Source organism: Puma concolor, chromosome B1 (assembly GCF_028749965.1).
Source record: "Puma concolor isolate L17-30 chromosome B1, mPumCon1.1.hap2, whole genome shotgun sequence".
NCBI classification, from domain to species: Eukaryota; Metazoa; Chordata; class Mammalia; order Carnivora; family Felidae; genus Puma; species Puma concolor.
In genome coordinates this window covers 164,529,102-164,551,600 of record NC_141670.1, presented here as the reverse complement: position 1 = coordinate 164,551,600, position 22,499 = coordinate 164,529,102, and the positions used below count along the sequence as shown (strand labels likewise).

At 44.4% G+C, this 22,499-nt stretch overlaps 1 protein-coding gene across 2 annotated transcripts in view; it reads right to left on the bottom strand.

The window, feature by feature from the left end:
• The window catches only part of LNX1 (ligand of numb-protein X 1), a 191,787-nt gene that overhangs the window by 113,917 nt on the left and 55,371 nt on the right, over positions 1 to 22,499 (bottom strand). For both annotated transcript variants that reach the window (XM_025921479.2, XM_086705050.1), the window contains exons 2-3: positions 17,213 to 17,264; positions 16,191 to 16,318 (exon numbers count right to left, since the gene is read on the bottom strand). The gene's annotated coding sequence lies outside the window, so the exon portion shown is untranslated. The remainder of the gene's footprint in view (positions 1 to 16,190; positions 16,319 to 17,212; positions 17,265 to 22,499) is intronic.

The window sequence follows — 22,499 nt, the reverse complement described above, 5'->3', positions numbered from 1 at the left end:
AAATCCTGCACCCTCCCCCACCCCCCTTCAACGTTCTTCATTCTGGGAAGTAAAGGAAAAGACGTCAAGCGTTCCACAAGAGCATAAAGACACATGAGTAACCTAACAGGAAACTAGCTGCATTTGGAAATATGGCACAGCAGAGTCATAAACTGTGTTATATCTTTTTTCTTTTCCAAATTAAGTCCAAGGTTGTTTGTAGGAGCACAGCCTTATCTCCAAAAGAAAATACATGGACTTCAAGCTTTCAGTGGGTCAGCTTCGTGTTTACATTTCTGTCCTGTGCTAATGTGCCTGAAAGAACACTCTGGTCAGAAGGTTGAAGTAAAATGCCCTGAATGTGAAAACACTTAGATCATAGCATTTGATTTAGCATCAAAAGAGAACACAGAAGACTAAGGTAGAGAGTGCAGAAGGGGGTGAAGTGGTTTCTAGCCAAATTTCATGGAAACATACACAGCTGCTATTTGTCCTCAGGCTGATAGAAGGTACTGGAACCACACAGGAAATGCTTTAAGTGGCATGAAAAACAGTCCAAAAATAAACATGAAAACGGAAACGGGCCACCCAAAAGATTATCATCCACTAGAGGAAAAAAAAAAAAGTTCACATATTTTGAACTTTGACAAGAGTTTTGTCAAATCTCCCCACGTGTTTGGGTCCTCTCCATTCCTCCTCCCTGTGCTATACTGAAAAGTGATAGGAATGCAGCTGTCGCTCTGGTCTTACCACTGAAAAAACAACTTCACATTTCTGGGCCATGCCTTTATGGGTGAAATTGTGGGACTGGACCAGATCTTTGGTTTTCAGACTGTGTTCTAGAAAGTGGCAGGTGCCTGAGAGCCTTCCAGGGGAGGGACAGAAGGAAGGCATGTGGGGTAGAGATTTGCCCACTTCTCCACCCCACCCAGTCCCAGCTCCATTTTTACGTCTCTGACACATCAATTTCCTTATAATATTGTTAGAAGAACCCTAGCTTAAAAAAAAAAAAAAAAGCAAGCCACCAGATCGATACTATAAAATCTCTTTCAGAAACAGAGTTTCAGCAGACGATTCTGTGCTAATAAAGCAGAGGGTTTTGCTTTGTTTTGGGCAGTTGGCTTTTGGGAGAATCTTTTTTTCTTTGCTTTCTGACAAGTTTTGAGCATTTACCATGTGCCCGGCACTGTACTTGGGGGCCTTATATACATTATGTTATTTAATCCACACAAATCCCCAGGGTTGCTTTGTTCGTTTTCATTAAAAAAAAAAATTCTGTTTTAGCGTTTATTTATTTTTGACAGAGAGAGAGACACAGAGCATGAGCAGAGGAGGAGCAGAGAGAGAGGGAGACACAGAATCTGAAGCAGGCTCCAGGCTCTGAGCTGTCAGCACAGAGCCCGACGCAGAGCTTGAACTCACAGACCGCAAGAGCATGACCGGAGCCGTAGTCTGATGCGCGACTGACTGAGCCACCCAGGTGCCCTTTGTTTGTTTTCATTTAACAGATAAGGAAGCTGAAGTGTGTGACATGTAAGTAACTTGCCAGTTACACCAAAAAAGAAACAAACCAAGAAATGGTGCTGACTCTAGTTTCTGTTCCTATTTTGCTACATTGTGGCCACACATCTTCCCCTCCCCCCCCCATCATCATGACTTCGTTGGAATGCAACTAAGCAAATAGAAGACCCCAGGAAATTGGGTTTAAAAATCTCTTTAGGACCATTGCGAATAGGTTTTTCCAAGGCTCTGATTAAAAATATTCTTTGACTTTACTGAGTGCCAAAATGGTGGACACTAAATGAATGGAACAGGTAAACAAAACCGGCAGGTTCTAGCTTCCAGCCCCAATTCTTTTTTCTTTCCTTTCCTGTTTTTCTGAGAGAAATTTGAATTCCCTGGCACTTGCCCATACGAGTACACCAGATCCTTAACATAATATTAGCGTAAACACTGCTGTTGGTATTTTCCAACTTTGCTTTAGACTAAATAAAGCCTATATGAATAGACACAGATTATGAGATAATTGGCCAAAAAAAGCAAAAAAGCAGTCTGGGCTCTAAAGAAAGAACTAGGTAGGCTTTTAAAAATATGACTAATGGGGTGCTTGGATGGTTCAGTTGGTCAAGTGTCCCGTTCGTGGTTTCGGCTCAGGTCATAATCTCACAGTTCGTGGGTTTGAGCCTCACCTTGGGCTCTGAGCTGATGGTGCAGAGCCTGCCTGGGATTTTTCTGTCCTCTCTCCCTCTCCCTCTTCCCCTCCCCTCTCCCCTCTTTCTCTTTCTCTCTCAAAAATAAATACACTTAAAAAAAAAAAAAAGAAAAATTATGATTAATGGGCACCTAGGTGGCTCAGTTGGTTGAGTGTCTGACTCTTGGTTTTGGCCCAGGTCATAATCTCATGGCTCCGTGGGTTCAAGCCCTGCCTTGGGCTCTGAGCTGACAGTGTGGAGCCTGCTTGGGATCCTCTCTCTCACCCTCTGTCTCTGCCCCTCCCCCACTTGTGCTGTCCCCATCTGTCTCAAAATAGACTTAAACAAATTTTTAAAAATAAAAAAATATAATGAACATTATTTATGCAAGGTTTCTTATTTCCAGTTTACATCTTATAACCTGTATGATGTATCATGTTTTTAAGACATGAACTGAGAAGAAATGATCAAAGATCATTAAGGCTTGAAAGGTAAACGATTTTTCCTTCCAAATGTCAGCGAGAGGGCTTGTTAGCTGAGTCCATCTGTTACTGAGTGTCCCAGCCCTCGGCACTTCCGGCCCTGGCGTTTTTGCAATTTGGAGAAAGAGAAGGGAAGTAGATCTCCTCCCTGGGTGTATATGGGGGGGTGGGTAGGAGTGGGGATGAAAATCTTACACTTCCTCAGTAGACCCCTATGGTGGCTTAGGAACCATCTTTTCTGTCTTTCCTGTGATTTGGGGTGCAACAGAGGCCCAAGATTACTTTTAGACATACAGGTGGCCTACCAATGCAGTGGTGAGAAGTGCCAGGAAAACTCAAAATCTCCATCTCTGTCCTTAATCCCTGCTTCCTTTCCCCGCCACTTTGTGGTCACGCCCGACACTTGTACAGAAGTTCTTCGACCTAACTTTCAAATTCTGAAACTTCGGTGGCTGACAACAGAGATGCATTCCAGAGCAAAGTGAGTCGGCGCTGTCTGCAAGCAAAGAAGGTCGTTAGAGGTCATACGTATACGGTCACCTGCACTAAAAATCCAATAGTCTTAAGAACAGCCCTTGGGGTACAACCTGTTTGGAAACGGAAAATTGTCTGCATGAAATAACCTACCAGAACAATGGAGTCCCTGGTGTGCTACTGTTCTAATTCTCCTTTAAATGCACACTGGCTTTATAAAAGATGGTTACCCAAGGTGACCTTGATAAACCATATACTGTACTGGAAAGGCAATGGATAACCATATCCCTTGGCAGGCTGCTCTGACAATGTCACAGTTTCTTCTTACTCCAAGGACAAGACTTGACTCCAGAGCTTCTCCTGGATGGCTGCATGAGTCACACTTTTACAACAATAGTAATGGGACTTCATATTATCAAAAAGAATTCATCTTATAGTCCATGGAAGTGTGCCCCACATCGGGACTTTAACCTTGAGAAAGACGAAACATTGAGCCATAGATTCTTGTTGTTGAAAGGGAGCCTTGAGAGAAGGTCCCTAAATGAAACAGGCCTTTATTACCTTATAAAATAGATCATCCTGCTTCGGAGAGCTCTAACTACTAGGGGGGACAGTCCATATACAGAGCAAAAATTCGCCTCTCTAAAAAGAAAAAAAAAAATCCCTCTCTAGAACTCACCAACCCCCCCATGGGTGTCAGATGTATCCCAGTAGCTACTTAGAATATATCAAATTCCTTAAGTCCTTTAATTGTTGGAAGACACCTTTTTCATCCCTCGGGGCCAGCAGCCTTGGGCTATGTGGCATTCCTTCAAGTTTCCATATACTCTGCGAAGCTGACCATCCTCTGCAACTTTCCAGATTATTCAGTGTCCCTCCTACGAGGTATGGGTAGAATGAGCCCCAAAACTCTAGGATATAGTGGAATGGAGTAACGGCACTCAGAGCCTAGGACTGTGTCTGCTTTCTTGGTGGCAGTAGAAGGCCATTGCTGTCATTGCTGATCTGCCCTGCTACAAGACTGAGACACCGCGCTGAGGCCTGGAGAAAGCTATTAGCAATTCTTGAGCACCGAGAAGGAAAAAAAAAAAAAAAAAAAAAAAATCCACGGTAATAAAGTATAAAAGTAGCAGCTAGAGACACAGTTTAGAAAATGCAAAGATATTTAGTGGTATTAGGTGGATTTATATAAACAGAAATTCCTCCGTGGCTAAACAGTTTGGTATTGGAATCCTCAGTGTATAACCCAATCCCAGGAATGAATGGTATTTGGGGTTTGGGAGTCTCCCATTTGTTTATAAGCATTCCTATATTTTGATAAATGGTGATCTAGAATGTACTGACAAAATGAACACGAGAAAAGAGACACGGAAACCATTTAAACAAATGGCAAATCGGAGACAATTTTTTTTTCCCATCCAGAACACAACATCGATTAACTGTCACTGACATTCAGTACTAAATGAAAAAGTTAAAAAAGTGACAGGCCACGGGCAGCCAATGGAAGGGCCATGAGATGAACTGAAAGTCCTAAAGCTCTGGATGATCCTCGGAAAGGGAAGGAAGGAAGGAAGGAAGGAAGGAAGGAAGGAAGGAAGGAAGGAAGGAAGGAAGGAAGGAAAAAGGAAAGAGAAGAGAAGAGAAGAGAAGAGAAGAGAAGAGAAAAGAAAAGAAAAGAAAAGAAAAGAAAAGAAAAGAAAAGAAAAGAAAAAAGAAAAGCGAAAAGGACTGGTGCACAAGTACCAGAAAAGGAAAGTGTCTGAGGCGGTGTCCTAGTCACCTGGCACCGTTAGCTGAGGAGTCACTGAGGGCTCATACAAAGGAGGAAGATTTCAAACAAGAAGAAAAAAGTGTAATCTGAAGCCAGGCCCCAAAATGATCACTGGATGACTGGATCCCGAAAGAGCACTGTTTCGAGCGTCTATCAGTCAAGTGACACAAACATTCTCTCCAGCAAGGCCACCACCACTATGTAAACAGCGTGGGGCTCTGCCCTACCCTCGCTGTGTTTGCTTCCTAATTTTTGCTGGCTTATTTCATGTTTTTTTCAAAATCTCCTAATCCCTTCCCCCAACCCTAATGTTTTACACAAACACATAAAGACTGAGGGGCGCCTGGGGGGCTTGGTTGGTTAAGCATCTGACTTTGGCCTAGGTCATGATCTCACTGTTCCCAAGTTCGAGCCCCGCGTAGGGCTCTGTGCCGACAGCTCGGAGCCTGGAGCCTGCTTCGGATTCTGTGTCTCCCTCTTTCTGTGCCCCTCCCCCGCTCACGCTCTCTCTCTCTCTCTCTCTCTCTCTCTCTCTCTCTCTCTCAAAATAAATAAAAATTTTAAAAAAAAACACAAAGACTGAGAACCCCTATACCAGATGATTTCTGAAGTAACTTTTAGGTTCTAGAAACTGAGCTGAAGGTGTTTCATCGTTGATGATGCTTTGCAATTTGGATGAAGCTATGCAGGCTGGTTCAGAACTTGGTTCACGCTGGTCACTGAGGCCACACCTCAGCACAGAGATCACAGTCACTCAGGAACCTCATCCTGGACTGTGAAGACCAGAACTACACTCATGTGGGAATCAAATGGAATAGTGCTGGTAAATTCTTCACGTCGATGGCCTCATTCTCTTTCTAAATAATTATCTGTGGGCGTATTTGTCTAACCACTGCCCTGGCACTGGCTGGAACTCCTAAATTAGATTATTGGAGGGAAAGCAATTGTCAAAGTTAGGGCAAGCTCTTCGTCTATTAAACAAAGTACATTTATAATTACACTTTATAGATAAACTGTGTGCAACTTGGAGATATCAATAACGTGCCATTGATTTTTTTTATAAATACCAACTGTGAACTAAGAGGATGGACGAATGCTCTGTGGGCTATTCCTTAGCTTACAGACACATCAGTAATAGGGAGGAATTAAGTGCTTTAGTGACCTGAATTAAAACGGTCACACATGAAATAAAAACTGTCTTTTAACTTACGAGGGTTTGAAGTGGGGGCTGAGGAGGCAGGGGAGTCATATACCTTGCAGAGGAAAAGGAGAGAGAACACAAAGAAGGCAGGTGCTTATGGACTGTTGCAAAGGTCAGGGTTGGTTCTGAATCTACTTAATATCTAAATCAACGATCCCCAAGAGGGAGTAAGCAATTCATTAATTGGATCACTGAAAGATACTTGCCTGCATAGTGTTGCCACCACTAGAAAGGACAAATATATAAAGTGGTCTTTAAAGAGGTCGAAATATCTTCAGGAAATTAAAGGAGAATTGAACTAAAAGGAGACCATGTCTGGAGTCAATGACTGAGAATGTAGATAGTCAGGAAGTGGGAAGAACAAGAAAAGCAGTTAAGTGAAAAGCGTCCCAAGTGGCTAGCCAATCAGATACAAGTTCTAAAAGCCCAGGGAAGATTTTTACAAGCTGGGTGGAGAAGAGCTTTGTCTCCCTTGACCAAAGATTTACTGCCTTTCCCCTGGGTGTCATGGCACCCCTTTCATACTTGGGTTTCTTTGTAAGAACTCTGTCCCAGAAAAGATGTCCTTTCGTTTCCTGGTCTATCAACATGGTGAGATGGAGCTGACACCCTGCCAACAACAAAAATGAAGGCAGGGTATTTTGTGTTAACCAAGGGTTCTGTTCATGCAAAGAAGCGCCATAGGATCCTGGGAAGAGATAATTTCAGAGGAGAAACGTGGGGAAGCAAGCTGACATTCTTCCACCCGAGGCTGAAAAACATATTTGGGATTTTTTAAAAAATAGTAACAAAGTTTTACAGAATGAAAGACAAGGTGAAGGAAGATATTTGAATTCTCACCATTGTTTCTGCTGTTTTTCAATTCTATGTATGTTCGTTGATCCCCTATTATATGCCTGGCATTTGTCTTAGATTCTGGGGGAGCTCCCACTGTGGTAGGGTCCCCTCCCTAAGGAAAGCAAAAGGAAAAAAACACCTCAAGGCCACCTGGTTATACACGTACGTGACAACATCCCTCAGGACCCTGTGTCATGCGACCAGTTAATCAGACCACATGTTTGTATGTTACCATTATGGGAGACAAAGAAACAGAAAATATATAAAAAACTATGCCATGTGGCGTTCAGGGCTCAGTTCTTCAGGTACAAACCCAATGGAGCAGTGCCGGCAGGAATAAAGTTGTTTCCTAGAAAGAAAAGCCTCAGCGTCCCGACTCTCTGTGCAAGAATCCTGCTACACCATAGGGAATTCAATGTTATCCTCAGTGAGTGTAAGTCTAATTAGAAAAATGGAGCTTTGGGGCGCCTGGGTGGCACAGTCGGTTAAGCGTCCGACTTCAGCCAGGTCACGATCTCGCGGTCCGTGAGTTCGAGCCCCGCGTCGGGCTCTGGGCTGATGGCTCAGAGCCTGGAGCCTGTTTCCGATTCTGTGTCTCCCTCTCTCTCTGCCCCTCCCCCGTTCATGCTCTGTCTCTCTCTGTCCCAAAAATAAATAAACGTTGAAAAAAAAAATTTTTTTAAAAAAAAGAAAAATGGAGCTTAAATATAGAAGAAAAATACGAAAGCACTGAAAAAAAAGTACATATTGAGTATGGCAAGGGGTATGATCCCCTCCAAATAGGAGCCAGGGACAAGTTTTGGAGACAAAGAGACAAGAGAACAGTATAATGTGACCCGGAATGGCCAGGAAAGTTCATGGAATAGTTGGGCCTCAGGGCACATCATCAAAGCTTCGTGGTATATGGACAAGTGGGAAGAAATCAAGGTAGGGGAAGAACGTGAGCAAATCCCCCAGTCGAGGAAGAGAAATACACACACCAGTGTTTGGTCACGTGATGATCTGTCTTTGAGATTTTAGAATTACCTTTGAAGAAATCACAGGACTTTGAGTTGGGTAAGAATCTTAGCTTCTCCCCAAGTATAGGAATCCTCTTTATAACGTGGCTGTGAGCTGGCCTACCAGCTTCTGCCTGAAACACCTACAGTGATGGGGAGCTCATCAGCTTCCCAACAGCTGAATGCTTTCCTTTCGTTACCTTGACCTTGCCGTGTGACACAGATCACAGTCACTCCCTCCAAACATGGCAGCCACCCCGAATTAAAGAGAGGATGGGTGGTTTCTCTCCTGTCTCTTCTTTTTGTCTCTGGTTCTTTCCGTTGTCATCTGGGGAGTCGACCCAGGGTACAGGGTCCGCCCAGGGTACTCGCTAGTTTGTTAAAGTCCCTTTGAAAACATGACAGCTGGAAGTGGACACTTATCCAGTTGTGGTTTAGTGGTTCAGTGGAGCGGTTGTTTCTTAACCAGGATACTAGTTGTCTTTAAAAGCAATGGAGGACAGCCGTTACTGATTTGCTTTTGTAGATACATCAGGCTATTGACCAAAAACACTCAATAGGTCTTTAAAACATAAAACACTACTGTGCCTCGAACGTAGAAATAAATGGTGGTAAGTGGTGTCAATTCTAACTCTCCTTACCTATTTAATGACCAATATTTCAGCCTCCACACAGACAGGGAATCACTCCATGAGTAGTGGGAGGAGCCTGCATATGTAAGTGCCAGTTAGGGGGTATAGCAGGTAGAATGATGCCCCCCCCCAAAAGATATGGCCCTGTCCTAACCTCCAAAAGCTGTGAATGTGACTTTATTTAAATAAAGGTCTTTGAAGATGTCATTAAGTTAAGAACCTTGAGATGAGATCATCCTGGATTATCTAAATTACCTTAAATCCTATGACAAGTGTCTTCATAAGACACAGATGAAGAGAACACACACACAGGAGACGGTGATAGAAGACAGAGGCAGAGATCCCGGTTATGCAGCCACAGGCCTTGGAATGCCTGGAGGTACCAGAAGCTGGAAGAAGCAAGGGAGGATTCTTCCCTGAAGCCTTTTGAGGAAGTGAGATTCTGCCAATACCTTCATTTCAAACTTCTGGCCTCCAGAAATGCAAGAGAATAAATTTTGTTGTTTTAAGCCACTGGGTTTATGGTGATTTGTTACAGCAACCTTGGGAAAGTAACCCAGAAGGCTATGTATTTCTAGGGGCATTCTCCCAGGACTGAGGGAAATATCCCCAACGATCCACACCAACACTTCTCTCCGTAGCTTAAGGAAACGGAAAATAGGCTGGGATGGCAGCCATTTAGACTGTTCCATTCTTTTTTCTTTTTTCTTAACGTTTATTTATTATTGAAAGAGAGAGAGACAGAGTGCGATCAGGGGAGGGGCAGAGGGAGAGGGAGACACAGAATCTGAAGGAGGCTCCAGGCTCTGAGCTGTCAGCACTGAGCCCATCGCGGGGCTCGAACTCACGAACGTGAGATCATGACCTGAGCTGAAGTCAGATGCTCAACTGACTGAGCCACCCGGGCGCCCCTAGACTGCTCTGTGCTTAGGGATGGCAGTTCTGCCCTAGTATAAAAATGTAATAACTTCTTTCAATCCACTACTAAGCTGGAATACTGATGTCTTCTGCGATGACAATTACACCAAATTTGCCAGGGCCCCAAGACTACAGATGGAAGGGCTGAGTTTGTGTGTGTTGTAGAAAACATAATACACACATAACAACAATACTTAATGAGGAGTTTGAAAACACGAGGTGACTCATGTATTAACGCAGGAGCCAAAACGTGCAGCGTTCTAGTCAAAAAAGGCCACGTGACTGACAAACGCAGTCATAAGCCAGCTATGCAAATCATCTCCCAGATAGCAATGGCATGTTTCCACCTCACCATCATGCAGTGCTGTTGCCATGCGCTGTGCCAAGAGGCTATTAAAGAAAATTCTTGGAGAGTTTCCATTCTGCTGTTGGTGAAGTCTTTTGTGTGCCTGTGACAAATGCATCAAACATAAGAAGCAAATAAGAGTCACTGGAAAATCATGGTGGAATTTGAATCCACACATTCCAAGGCACAAATGAATGATGTAAAAAACAAAACAAAACAGAACAACAACAACAACAACAACATCCCTGGTTAACAGGGACAGAACCTACTGCCACGGTTAAAAGTGTACTGGTTAACCTACTATGTCAAAGAGCATGGCTCCCACGAGCAGGCGCCTTTCTTTTAGAAAGGCAGAGGAAGAAGATCAGGGATGAAAAGGATAGAAATGAAGGGATTCTCATACAAACTACAAATCTCAAATCTGGAGGCCATCTTGTCTACTCCCTACCTGAAGCAGGATTCGCTTCTTCCCCCTCCTTTTTAGAATACGGTAGAAAATACAACATAGTCATTATTACTACGTAATGAGTAGTTCACTAGGTGCAAGATACTGTGCTGGGTGCTTTACATGTATTTTCTCACTTAATTGTTGGAGTAATGCTACGAAATCAACGATAACCTTCACTTTAGAGATGAATATATGATTTGCTGAAGAAACGCGAATTCTCTCTGGTATTCATTCATTCTTTTAGCAACACATACCAGGCACATATAAATATGCCAAATAAACAAATACACCAAAAAACAATCACCATCAGTGACGGAGATCTCAGTACCCCAAAAGGCAACCTCTTGGATTTTTGGACAGCTCTAATTCTTAAGAAAAGAAAATTCTTTCTTATATTGATGAGCTGTGTGTCTCCATATAACTAAGCAATAGGTCACTATGGTGTCATTGTTCACTCGGAACAAAATGAGATTAGAGGAAATGGTGAATGTAAGAGGTTCACAGGAGGCGACCAACATTTTCTGTTTCTGATTTCAGCTAAGTGCACTTTTTATACTTACCAACTTGCACGGTTTTCATGTTGACCCTTAGTCCCTGGGGAGAGCAGATAGCTAAATCCCATTAACCCAGGAAGAGAGATGTGGTCTTCCTTCCAGATAGTTTTGAAAAGCCCTTGATAGTTTAGAGGCACTGTCAGAGGACCATAAATATGCCACCCACATAAAAGTGAGTCTACACGATGCCAGCACGTAAATATCAGGCATAGTTCTGTGTCATCACCAGGAGCTCCATGAATAGATGAGCTCCATGAATACTGACGTGATGAGGCAGACACATTTCAGAGCCTCCCTTGTACGTGCTCCCTTGGCAGGCATTTTACATGGCCTTTCAAGAAGTCAGAATCCCAGCAGACCCTATTTTCTCCACTCCAAGTGAGGAATTCACATCCAGTAGGGAGACACCGGACGCCAGGAAGCTAGGAATCACTGCTCCAGGAGAATCCATTGTTTATTTACCTCAGAGTCCTACCGCCACAGGTCTGCAACAGACCAGGCATTTGAACGGGCAGCCACCCTACCCTGGAGCTCCAAGATAAACAAGATAATCTTTGTTAACAGGTTTTCTTTCTAAACCTTCGGGGAGGGAGGGGGCTTTCGGGAAATCTGTTTTTCTCAAAGAGTCTTTGGCCCTCAACTTACTACTGTTTCCATCGTTATTATGTCCAAACTGTAGCACGACCCAAGAAGTCTAACTTTAGCCAATATAATAATTGTTTTCCACACGGGCACACCTCGGAGACAGTGTGGGTTCTGTTCCAGACCACCACAAAAAAGCGAATATCTCAATAAAGCAAATATTGTAATAAAGCGAGTCAAATAAATTTTTTGGTTTCCCAGTGCATATAGGAGTTATGTTTGTACTACACCACAGTCTATTAAGTGTGCAATAGCATTACGTCTAAAAAAAAATGATGTATATACCTTAATTTAAAAATGCTTTATTGCTAGGGGCTCCTGGGTGGCTCAGTTAGTTAAGCTTCTGACTCTTGATTTCTGCTCAGGTAGTGATCTCACGGTTTGTGGGATCGAGCCCCACGTGGGGCTCTACACTGACATTGTGGAGTCTGCTCCGTATTCTCTCTCCCTTTCTCTCTGCCCCTGCCCCACTCACGCTTGCATGCACCTGTGCTCTCCCTCTCTCTCTCAAAATAAACTTAAAAAACAAAAAAAAAAACCTTTATTGCTAAATAATGCTGTCATCTGAGCTTCCAGTGAGTCGTAATCATTGATCACAGATCACCATAACAAATTCTATAGTGATGAAAAGTCTGAAATACTGTGAGAATTACCAAAATGTGACACAACAACATGAAGGGAATAAATGCTGTTGGAAAAATGGCACCGATAGACTTGCTGGAGGGAGGCTTGCCACGACCCTGTAATTTGTAAAAAATGCAATATCTGCAAAATGCAATAAAGCTAAGTATGCCTTGTATCATATAACAAGAGATATATGCCTGTGTATAACAAGAGAGATATGCCTGTGTATCATATAACAAGAGATATATGCCTGTGTATAATATAACAAGAGATATATGCCCGTGTATAACAAGAGATATAGGCCTGTATATAACAAGAGATATATGCCCGTGTATAATAAGAGATATAGGCCTGTATATAACAAGAGATATGTTCCTGTGTATAACAAGAGATATATGCCTGTGTATAATATAACAAGAGATATATGCCTGTGTATCATATAACAAGAGATATATGCCTGTAATAATAGAACAAGAGTTGCCATTTATTGGGCACCTGCTATATTATACATCAGGCAAATTACACGAAACCATGTCAGGTATTCTTCACAATAGCATGGGGTTTGGTACATAAGACAAAGAGGTACTGAGTGCCTAGTAATTACTTGGTGGAACTAGGCCTCGAACCCAGATCTGATTCTACTTTCCTTTTAAAAAACAGTATTCAGGGGAGGGGGTTGTCTGGGTGGCTCAGTCCATTAAGCGTCCAACTCTTGATTATGGCTCAGGTCATGATCTCACAGTTCATGAACTTGAGTTCTGTGTCGGGCCCTGGGCTGACAGTGCAGTCTGCTTGGCATTCTCTCTCTCACTCCTTCTCTCTCTGTCTCTCTTTCTTCTCTTTCTCTCAAAATAAATAAATAAACTGAAAAAATTAAAAAAACAAAACAAAACAAAAACCCACTACTAGCAATAGCTCACATTGTGCCAGGTAGAATTCCAAGTAGTTTACATATTTCAGTTGTTTCTTCTTCATAAGAAGCCTATTTTCCAGCTGAGGTAACGGGGGGTTAAATAACCCGTCCCAGCCCCCCCCCCGCCGGCTAGTATAAGGTAGAGCTGGGTTTTGAACCCAGGCAACCTGATGGCAGAGGCCAAACCACTATTCTAAAGCAGTAGCCCTGTTCCACCAAGAACTACACAAGACGAGCATTTCCCGGTGAGGCATCACCCACTCCCCTGCAGTCGGTCTGATTTACCGAGGTACGTTGCCCCCCTAGCTTCTGCTAGAGGACCCGGCCACTCGTGAGGTTTGCCATGTTAGCTTCCCTTTTTGGGGAAAGGTAAACAAGGAAACTGATGGGCAGGGAAGTTGAGGCTTTCCCCCAGGATCTCCGAAGCACACCAGTAGTAAGGTCAAGGTTATGAACCCCTGTCCATCCGCTAGGCGGTTACCTTTCTCATGAATGATGAAAACCTGCCTGAGCTTTTCAGGAATAGGGTGAGATCTAGAGAAGGCCCAGGAGCCTCTTAGGCAATGACTCAAGGTCATCGAAGGGTACAGGATAATCCGTTAGTGAGGCAATCATATCCAAGGGATCCCCAAGCCCCCTTCCCCAGGGCAGTGCAGGCTCCAAACCGGTTTCCTCCTCCCTCCGGCCGCCCCCGCCCCCACACCCCCCTCCCCCGCCCCGGGTGGCGAGGCACAGCGGCACAGGGTGTTTATCTGCAAGATTGGAGGAAACCAAGCACCCAGTCTGCCCTGGAGAGAGCACAGTGGAAAGCAGAAAGGGCTGCCTGCCAAGTCAGATTACAGCAAACGACAACAGGACATGTCCCCCGCAGGCCTGCGGAGAACCACGTTTGCTGGGTCTGTGGTGCAGCGACAGCTTTGAGGCGGGAAAGGCCGGAGGAACAGCAGCGGCCGGCGGCTCCTAAGCATGTCCGGGAGCTGGCAGAGGCCAGATTGCCCCAGCTTGTATGACAAGGTTGAAGTAGTGTCCTCCTGCCTCCTGCCTGTTTTCTTTCTCTGAACTGTTAAGGTTGGAGTTAATTATGTACAATTAATAACCATTACAAGAACCATCAGAGTTTCTAACGACAGCGGCCACGGAAGATCTCTTATCTTGCTAGGGTCAGACTATCTCTGCCAAGCACCCAGGAGAATGCCTTAAAGAGCAGATCTTGCCTTTGTTTGGCACCCACGTGGCCCTAGACACTGGCCACAGGACCCTCTCTCTCTGTTACCTCAACTACTTCTCACGATCACTTCGTATCACAGGGATTAGCTCCTGTTTTACCGATGAAGACACTTGAGGGCCTGAGCGGCTAAGTCACTTGCTCAAGGATGTAAGTGGAGAGACACCTTATGTTTTCCAGACAGGTCTTATTGCCACTTGAACCAAGAGATGAAGTTACCACACGTAGGGAGCCACCGTGGGGCGTTCATCCCCTCGGACAATATTTGTGCGCAAATTATCCAAGAGGCCAACTGCAGTCTAGATAACCTGACTCTGAATTCCAGCCTCTGTAATTTCTTTCCTTTCTTATATCTGGGGGCATGGCACCCACAGCTTTGTTCCTTTAGTAGCCAGGGACCCTGACGTGTAGCTATGAAATGGGGTACTTAATCATAAATTACGGTGCAAAGATCTAACAGACCATGGTAATCCAGAAGGAATGTGTCTCATGGAGAGGTTTCTGACGTTAAAGACATATTTTGCTCCAGAAGATTCAGGACCTGAGAGCTCTTTTTCTGTCCTCTGCTGACAAAGCTCCGAATCAAGTGAGAAAACACACGGGTAAGGTACCACCATCCAGACATACCACTCGGGAAAAGAACCCACGAAGAACAGTTCAAGAACAGTACAAGCCTCCACCGAATAAGCGAGAAAGTGGCAACAAGGCCAGGGCAGAATCTCGGTAGTGAGAAGCAGCGGTCCGACAAAACTCTTCTCAGCTTGTTTCAATTTCGACTTCGGGAGAATTGATATGCACTTTGAATTTCGGGGCGGACGAATATGAGCATAACCCCTAACAGGCTATTCCTTTGCAAAGGTACTGGCTGACTGAAATCTCAGAAAAGCAGCCATGAAGGAATCCAGAATGAAAGGTCCCCTCACAGGCTGATTTCTCCCCTCCATGTTTTCCAGCTCAGCTCAGCAGGGAAACGGGATGTATTTTCCTTTCTCTGCTGGATGTACAGTGGGGCTCTTGGGCTGTCAAGAACAGAAGGAGTATAGGCTGTGGGATCAGGAGTAGGAACACAAAAATGGATCCTAGGAGTAAAATTACTTCGAAAAAAAAAAAAAAAAAGTCAGGTCCCGGGGAGAACAATCTCCTCCATATATTTGCTATTAAAAATATTAAATAAAGATTTGCTGTTAAAGGGGGAAAAAAGTGGAAGAATTAAAAACAAACAAACAACAATTAAAGATCAGACCTGAAGTTACATTCTTGTAAGCACTGAGGAAATGATCTTTTCTTTAAATCAAAGGTCAGCAGGCAGCCAGGCCAGGTCTGGATGTAAACAATTCTAATCCAGACTGCAAAGTGGATTTTAAGAGCGTCAACAAAGAACAAAGAAAACAGAAGAAGTTTGTAGAGAAGAAAGAGGAAGGAATAGGAGTCCAGGGCTTCTGAGGGGGGCAGCAGAATTCACCTGAGAAAGACTTCTGGTGATGGGGGGACATGTTAGGTTCAGATGGAAATTACCTCTGGGGAGACAAATGCAGAAAGTAAGGCAAAAATAAGGCAACCGTGAATTCAGTCGGCACTGGCCTCCCAACCCCCATTAAACGGGCCGGACAGGTCTGAACCTTTGAGTTCAGTTTCAAAAAAGTCTCCACTGCAGGGTTTAAAAAAAAAAAAAAAAAAAAAAAATCAGATCAACTTCCCAGACAAGCAGAGGCTGGCTTAATGATTAAGAGAAACAAAAAGGATTAAATATCTGGCCTGGGAGAATTTTCCTGTGCAACCAAAATGTCAAAGTCATCTCTCTGCTCTTCCCTCTCAAAAGGGCTTCTCCCTGTGGGACAAACTCAGAGCTAAGCCATTCAGCTTATGTATTTTTTTCATTCAAATTCCTCATTCAGATCCCTCAGGGGCCATGGGGCTGAACGTCAAAGGAGAAAAATGGAGAGTTTCAACTCACCTTTTCGAGTGTGTGTCTGGGGCTCTCAAAGCAGCAGCAGCCCCGAAGTTTCCATGCCTTGTGGGTGAATCCAGCAGCTCGTGGGGCTGCCTGAGCAGTGACCAGGCTCAACCTCAGCGTACAGGTGCCTAAAGGAAGGAGGAAGGCATTGGTTGGTTGAGAGCAGGAAATGTGTGACATCACAGGGAGCCTCACAGATAAAACATTGCTGGGACCTTAGCTATTGAAACAGTCAATAGGTCCCGCCCACCTGTCATTTACCTGAATACCTGTGAGCAGGTAGGTGGCGTCTGGGTTCGGACAAATGAATCAGTTAGAGCAATTTGCCGGTTGGAATTTACTTTCTTTCCTGAGCACGGCACGTGCCCAGCCCCGTGGACAGATTGGAACTTGAAAGCCTGGTTGTTTCCTCGGCCCCCTCCTCCCACCCCGTCCCAAGTAGCTGTCCCTAATAGACTTAAAAAAGACACTGAACCACCAAATCAAGACAGTAAATTCGTGGGCATAAAAAGAAGAGTGTGAAGACTGACTTTTTGGAAAATATTTGAGTCACCCTCAAATGCCTTTTTGAATGGCATCCATTTGAATCCCATGTGTTTCTGTGTTCCAATTTAAAAAAAATTGGAGGTGACTCTTCAAATGCACCTTTTTAAAATTTTTTTAAATGTCACTTTATTTTTGAGAGAGAGAGAAACACACACACACAGAGTGCAAGTGGAGGAGGGGCTGAGAGAGGGAGACACAGAATCCGAAGCAGGCTCCGGGCTCTGGCTGTCGGGACAGAGCCCGACGTTGGGCTCGAACTCACGAATGATGAGATCATGACCAGAACCGAAGTTGGGACACTTAACTGACTGAGCCATCCAGGCACCCCTTCAAATTCAAAAAAAATCTTAATATGATATTTGTTGGCATTTTCAAGGTCAAGTTTTCAAATGCTTTTTCCCTACCCCCGCCCCAGTGGGAGGGCAGCGTTTTAAGCCCTTATTCAGGAGTTTGTAAAACTTCAAGGTCATTCCTACCTCGGCTTGCCTGGCGTCTTAGTCACATGGAGTTGACAGTTCACTTGTAGGCCTGCAATTAGGAACAATTTAAATGATTCAGATTTGAATGATAGTACAGTAATAAGGTGGCTTTGTCTGCTGGTTACAGCCAGGAAGAAGGAGTCAGGATTATTTCTGTCCCAAGCCTGGTGTGTGACCCTGGGCAAGTCGCTGTGTTGCTTCAGTTTTTCCAGCAGGAAAAGATAGTAACTCCACAGCTCAGCTCCGCCAGCACCACAGCTGCAGCTGGGAGCTATTAGGACTGACTGTTAAACGCTTTGGCATCTTCCAGAAGATTGTAAACAACTCCCGTCATTGTATTTAAACGTCCTATATGTCTGTGGTCCCCATCCAGCATCTCTCAACAATTTATTCACTCTCTGGAGCGCTACCTGGGGATACTGTCCGTTCTCACTCCAAGAGATGGCAGAGACGTTTCCTCAGAGAGACATTTCCTCCTCCCCCCACCCCTTAAGAAAAAAGTGTTGAAATTCCTATCCCTCCCTGCCCCCCCCCCCCCGATTCTGTGTCTCTCTTCTCCTGATATTGGAAACGCTTTGGTTCCACACATTCTAACATTGGACTACTTTAGCGGGTTTCGGTAGGTCCTGCGATGGGTAGGTTGGCGTCCTGACTGGGGGGAGGGGTGGAGGAAGAGGAATCAAGGGGGGGGGAGGGAGGAGGTCTTGATTCTGCTCTCTTGGCCTCCACTTTAACTGAGCACAGCCGGTCATTCAATACCTTGTAAAAGGATCAGCCAGGGAAGGAGGAGAAATTCTAGTTAAGTGCCTGAGGTACAGAGCAGACTCTGGATACTTCTCTGGCCACCCTCCCCCAGCCATCCCAGACTGCTGTGTTACACCTTCCCCACCTGGCAGCTGGGTGCGCTTTGAAGAGAATGGAAAGCCTTAAAAAAAAAAAACAAAAACAAAAAAACAAAAAACCCCACTCACATTTTTATCCAATAGAAACTAAGGTAGGCGTGGCCTCCCCGTCGTACTAACAACAAAACGACTCTGCAAACACTTTTCCACCACTTAGGTCTTTCAGGAAAAGACCTGGTCCACCAGCTGAGACTCAACTGAGAAACAAAAGAAAGACTTCTCCTTCACTTTGACAGGGTGTCCCCTTGTCCCTGAGAAGGGCAGGGCGAGTGGCCAACCCCATGAGTCATCTGGAAGGCCCAGCCTCTGGCAGTCTTGAAGCTACCTGCCTTTCCTGTGTGTCAGTCATGCCTCACCTTTTTTTTCTAGGGCCACCAAATCTGTCCTTGGAGGGCAGAATCACAGTTTTTTTGTTTTGTTTTGTTTTGGTTTTGGTGGGGGAGTTGCAGGGGAAAAGAATTGGTAGGAAGTGATCAGGCACAAAGCTTTATCCAAAGGCTCCCAGGCTATGGGGCTTCCCTTGCTATCTATAGTCATACACTCGGCCATCTACATATATGGCCTGATGAATAAACATTAAGAACAAGAGTTGAAGCAGGAGTGGAGTTCACACCCTAGTATGGTGTATACACGAAGAGAAAGAGACAAAAGTAGATGTATTTCACACAATCAGCCATCCCAAGTAAGAGGCATCTTGGTACTCCTGGATTTAGAATAATCTCTCACGTTACAAAAAAAAAAAAAAAATCAATATGGGTTTCATTATTCCATTGGGGCTGTCGTTGCATTACTCAGGAAATGACATTTCTAAAGTGTTGTGGAAAAGATATAAATCAGAAACGTAAAAAACTAACATTGAATAGGCACTTAGTGGGTGCTACTTACTAAGTATTTTTTTTTTACAACAACCCTTTAAGTTAGGTGCTATGTGCATTCAAAGCTGGGGAAACCCAGGCATATAGAAAGGCTGAGAAGTTGGGGCGCCTGGGTGGCGCAGTCGGTTGAGCGTCCGACTTCAGCCAGGTCACGATCTCACGGTCCGTGAGTTCGAGCCCCGCGTCGGGCTCTAGGCTGATGGCTCAGAGCCTGGAGCCTGTTTCCGATTCTGTGTCTCCCTCTCTCTCTGCCCCTCCCCCATTCATGCTCTGTCTCTCTCTGTCCCAAAAATAAATAAACGTTGAAAGGCTGAGAAGTTACTTAAGGACGGACCAGCCCGCAAGCAGCAGGCCCAGAGCAGTTTTAACCAGTGGAAAGAAGGGGAGGAAAGTTTCTAATTTCATGCTCATGGGGCAACTTCGTGGACACTAATGAAGCGTCTCACCTGTTCCCTATTCAGAAGGAAGTATCTTGTGGAAGTAGCCCTGGGGGAGTGTAGTTTCCGGGAAGGAGTGTCTTCAGTTACAGATGAATTACTAATCTGGTTTATACGTACAGTATATACGCATAGAACATATACACACGTGCATATATTTCTACATACAGTTATGCGAAACGCACCAGGAAATCCATGAAATCGTACTTTTGAAGCATGAAATCATCTTTTCAAAGCCCGTCAAATCAACTGGAGAATGGAAGATCAACTTGATGGATCCCTTTAGGACGATCAGTTGTAAGTCTATGGCACCTTTTATGGTTATTTCTCGCTATAACTTCAACAGTCAGTGCCTTTAAAATCTGAGAATCTTATCAGGGCAGCCCTAAGAACATGGAAGGAACAACATGCCATTGGGTAATATGAGACCATGTAAAATTAAGTTCCAATACCACCACCGCCATGACGGATGATGGAGACCTGGGTTGGCAAATACCAGATGCACACTGCGCCATTCTTTTCCCCCATACCATACGGGGTAGTCTCTAGTCCTTGCTAAAGGGCCATGGTGCCCTCGAGCTGAGAGGTAACCTTAGAATCTTCAAGATGTAAGTCCAAGGACAATGTAATTTCTATGCCTAGTTTCACAGAAGACGGCGAGACAGTCAGGAAAGGAAAAGAATGGTGTTGGCTGATGCCATCAGGGAAGATTTCATGGAGAACGTATTGAACCTTGAAGGATCTGGTGAGATGGTGAGAAGGGCACACAGTTCCAAACAGCGTGGCCGTGTAGATGGAGGCAGGAATGATCACAGCCTGTGTGTGGTGGGGAGGAAGGTGTGGTGGGGGAGCAGGTGGAAGCAGGGGAAGAGGATCCATCACATGCTAAGTTTGGATGGGTACTGTAGGACCAGATTATGAAGCCCCTCGAGGGCTGACTGCTTCTGGTCTCCATGATATTGCTGGCTACTACTCTCATGATGAATAAACAGCTTTTTTAATTGAAAAAAAAAAAAAGAAAGAAGAAAGAAATTCAGCATCTTATGCACAGGGTAATTTATCAAGAGTGACAATGTTTTAAGAGACGAACCAGAAGACAGACTCTTAAATACAGAGAACGAACTGAAGGTTGCCAGAAGACAGGTGTGTATGTGCGGAGTGGGGGGTGGGGGGCGGGTGAAGGGGATGAAATAGATAAAGGGGATCAAGAGTACACTTCTCTAGAAAAAATAAAGAGTGACAATGTTTTCAGTGTTGAGCTAAACTTCCAGGATGTGCCATTTTGGCTACTTTATGGTCTTCTTTCTCTTTAGAAGCATGTCTCCTTTGCAGTCGTTATATCCCGTAAACATCTTTGTCTGAAAGGGCAGGTGGAACACATTAGAAATCCCTCTGAACTCAAGGTTGGGCCTGTCCTAGTTAACCAGCCAGCTCACTTGGGCTTTTTGATTAGTTTGAATTCTTTTATGTGTCTTGACAGGGAAATCTAAGGGAGGAAAGGAGGTCTGTTTTCAAAGCTCTTTCCTTCTAGATCAACACAATGAAGGTTGGCATCCTCAAGGATTCCTCCTGGCAATGGACCCATTGCTAAGACCATGCCTCGTGATTCATCAGAATTACTTTGCCCCTGTTTGCTTCCTTTTTTTTTCTCATGGCATATTTGTAGAGTTGTCTAAGATGACTAAATGCCACAACAAAAACATATCCCATCTGATTTTAATAAACACATCTCTAGAAAAAGCTTCTTTGGCTGAAAGTGCTCAGCATTATGAGATGGAATTGCTGTATACATGCCATCAAATTGGCCTCAGGTCTTTTTTTTTTTTTTTTTTTAAACTAGCTTAGCCCCAAATCTTTCATTGGCTAATTACAAGTGCTTAGCATGATGCAAATAAGCAGATCCCACAAGGGCAATTATGGAAAATAATAGTAATAATCACAACTATCAGCTGATGTGATAGATGCCATCTGGTTCTGTGTGTGTGGAAGAGATTCTGGTTCTCCCACAAACTCACAGCCTGTGTATTGCCTGGTTGGCAGATGAGCTTCTAGGACATGCTATGGATCTACAGGTTAGGAGCAGACATTTCTCTGCTTTGCCTGCTATTTGGGGGAGAGGTAGTGCATCAGGTATTGGATTTGGCACGTATTTTGTGAACTTGGCACATATTTGTGGCCAGCCTACTCTGCTTCAGCACATATACACAACTATAATTATCACAAGGCCTATATTCTGGAACTGTAAATATCTTTATGTGTATATGACTCCACTCCTGCATAAACCAGGTGGGTTACTCCATTTTTGGGTGATGATTATTACTATTTTGGAGGCTATCATGTCTTTGTTTCTTTACTGGTTCCTTCATATACAGCTCTAATGATTGACCTAGTACCATATATGGAAAATGGAAAATGTCTCTTCTCTTTGCTAACTTTGGCTTCATTCTGAGGGCTTTCATGGCACTGTAGATGACCCCTCCAGCATCCTTGACCCCCTCAACTATAAGGACATTGACCTCAACTCCCCTTAGGCTACCCTTTCTGAGGGCTACCCGTTGGATCTTCTTATCACCCCCAAATCTTCCATTTCAAAAAATCAGGGAATGCTATTCTCAACCCTCCAGGTTTTTCACTCCCTTATTCAAACTTCGCTTTCTTCTCTGCACTGATTGTGATCCCTGCTTCCTGGAGGCTGCCCAAGAATACCTGCTCCCTAGGTTTTACTTCAAGCTTATCTGGCCCAGATTCAACTTCCTTGCCAGCCTCTTCGACTTCCTGGTGACCTGGCAGGACCGTGGCACCACCTTCCCTCCTCCTATAAGCATGAAGCCTAGAGCCACTATTTAGGTATGTCCTGCTGTCCTGGTCACTAACCTTGACACTTCTGCTCAGTGTCTCTCCCTTCCCTCTCGGTGGTCACCTCACCTTCAGCTTATTCGCCTTGCCTGGCACTTGAGGTTTTTCACGATCTGGCCCCTGCCTGCCTATCAAAACTCGTCAAGATCTTTCTTATCTTTTCCATCCTCAGAACACCACCCACCTCCCAGACCCCAGGCCCGAGTAACTCTGT